Source organism: Mus pahari, chromosome 12 (assembly GCF_900095145.1).
Source record: "Mus pahari chromosome 12, PAHARI_EIJ_v1.1, whole genome shotgun sequence".
NCBI classification, from domain to species: Eukaryota; Metazoa; Chordata; class Mammalia; order Rodentia; family Muridae; genus Mus; species Mus pahari.
The window spans coordinates 48827757-48830679 of record NC_034601.1 but is presented as its reverse complement, the minus strand read 5'-3'; the positions used below and the strand labels follow the sequence as shown (position 1 = coordinate 48830679).

General features: G+C 37.6%; 1 pseudogene; it reads right to left on the bottom strand.

The window, feature by feature from the left end:
* Positions 1-293: 293 nt before the first annotated feature.
* Positions 294-882, bottom strand: LOC110330135 (annotated as a pseudogene).
* Positions 883-2923: the final 2041 nt, after the last annotated feature.

Below are 2923 nucleotides of genomic sequence, written 5' to 3'. Positions count from 1 at the left end.
GTTTCCCAAAAGCAATGAATTCCTTAACGGAAAAAATTAAAATATAGGAACAGTGTGATTAGCTTTTCCTTCAAAGAAAGGAAAGAAACATAAATCTGTTTGGCAAAATGGGAAGTATTTCCTAGTTCCTGAATAATTTTTTTGTTTTTATTTTGACATCACGTGCTGGAACAATGCAAGCCTAGGAAGCTGGAGTCTATGGCAGTTCAAATTCATCCTCCAGCACACCATGCTATGTGTGTGTGTGTGTGTGTGTGTGTGTGTGTGTGTGTGTGTGTGTGTGTGTGTGTGTTAGTGGGAATGCCTTCTGGAATCGCAGGTGCAGAAGGTGCTTCGTCCAAGTAAGAGCTATCTTCATCAGCCAGAAACTCGCCCAGCGCATCCAACTGTTCCCAGGTTATCTTCATCTAATTCTGGGGTGCCGTAGCTGTGACTCAGTGCTTCCTGGATCTCGTCTGTCTATGCCATCATTATCTTCCAGCTGGTCTTGTAAATCCTCAATCTGGTCAATTTTCACTTCCTTGTGTGCCTTCATCATTTCCTTTACTCCCAACTTCATGGCATCAAGCGTGGTCTTGGTGTCCTTCAGTGACTGGATGGTGTAATTAGCTTGCTCCATGTCAAAGGACTGTGGGGTAAGGTTGTCTCATTGCTGCTCATACATCTGCTTTTGCTTTGAAACCCTCAGGGCTTTCTGTTTGACCATGTTCTTCGCAGGACCCTCTCTCATGTTCTTGATTTAATCCTTATATTTCACTAGTTCAGTATCTAACCAAGAAATCTTTTTGTCCATGGATACTACCCCGGCTATTCACTGTCCCAAATGCAGTCAGTGAGGCTGGGTGGAAGAGCCTTGGGTTTCGTTTTTTCTGAAAAATCCATTCATCTTGGCTGGTGGCGATGAAACCCCAAAACTGGAGGAAAACCAGAAACAGAAGCAGAGTTGCCGTGACTTCAATTTGACTATAGGCTTTTGATCACTAGTTAATCTAGTCATTTTCTTTTAAGCATAGCATTCATGCTGGTACTTTGCCACAAAAGAAATGGAGAGCACCTTTAAGTATAATAGTTGCTCTACAATTAAGTACCAGGCTGAATAACGTTACTAACCTGAGTACCTATGATATTGGGAGTCTGTAAGTCATCATCTTGAAAGAGGACAGAATTTTCATATGCTTTGAACAAATGTATTTCACTCAAAGTACCACTTCAAAAGTATAGACCTGTCAGGGAATAAATGCTGGTGAATAGACAGAAACTAGTAAACATCAAATCCAAGTTACCTCCCTTGGACTGGAAACAGCAAAGTGTACAAAGAGAATTACTGAAGCCTAATGAGAGGCAGAGATACAGAAAGTGGTCTATACCTTCAGGGCCTATAGCCCTGGTTATATAGAGCTGTGGACAGAAAAGAGGTTTCCTGTACCACATCTGATGCCTTCTTGGAGGTCAGTGTATCTGTCAGTCATCCCATGAACAAGTCTAGTCTAAAAGTTACAATGTGCAGGATGAGAAAAGACTGGAGAACTGGGGAATAAGAATAAACAAATCTCACTTCTCTCCTCTGAAATTAAGAAAGAAAAATATGTACAAATTACTTTTCTACTGATAAAATTAGCCAATTTATCATTTAACACTTTAAGAAATAATCTTTAACTAAAACATTTGATAAAGAGACTCAGCCAGCTGAGATTTCTAAGTCTCCAGGCAGAACTTCATCAACTGATTTTTGTTTTATTTTACTTTCCTCTTTGGAATAAGCCCTTGGTAATGAAATGTTGAAAGAAAAGAGTAATTTTAATTACTAATCTTGTGCTATAACCACCAGTCCATTTTACTTGTTGGGCAGACGCCATACCAAAAAAAAAAAAAAAAAAAAAAAAGGCTGTTTTTGAGAACATGGCAATTATAGCTACTACAGGAACCACTGGGGGAATAACTGAAAGAAATAATTATAGCTGAACATTCAGTGTAGTATATGTGTGATTTTTGCAGTACAACACCCATTAAATGATAGGCACATGGTTAAACCTTATGCATATTTTTTCCAAATTTACCCCCTAAGGGGCAAATTATCAGTGCAGTTCTGAATAACATTATTGCAGCCATTAGTCTTTGTGTGCATAATTCCCCATCCATGATGTTTATTCTTTCCTCCTTAGTGTTCCTTTGAAAAGTGGCACAATTACAATATTTTCATTAAGCGACGGCTTACACAGATAATTAAACAAATAAACATACTCTTACACCATTCCTTTTCAATATTTCCAATCTTTGCCCCACTCCCTGATCTTCAGAAGAATAAAACCATCCGAGATGCTTATAATTTTTTCTTTCTTTAACAAAGGTGTCACCTGTAAGATTAATAGATCTAATCAATTAGAGATGTAACCAGCTGTTTACTTTTAACTTTCAACGGCACCATCAGAAATTATACCATAATAACAGCTTCTTAGCTTTTACATAGGAACTGCTGGTAGCAAGTCTATTTTCACATTGGGATGATTTTGAAAGTATTTGCCACAATGTTACTGACTTTCCCACTAAAAAAAAAGCAGGTGAGTTAGTTTCGCATTTAGTATATTAACAGGATGAGTTAAAATTCACACGCTTTTATGTATTTTTAATATATACCACTCTGAAGGGGCTAAATCCAGTAAAACCTGGTATTCAGTGACTGTAAGAAAATACCCAAAATATAAATATTATATTCACAGTAATAGAATTTTAGGGTAATCTTGAAAAATAGGCTTGTTTTACCAATAAAAAAATCTGAGTCTCAGAAATATTACATGTTTTTTAAAGTCTCATAGCGGGTTTCTGCCAGAGCAGAGTTATATAACAGGCACAATCCTAAATACCAGCATTGTGTCATGTCTTCTATTCAGCGTGCCTCTCCCAATGGCCTTGGAAGTTCTCATTA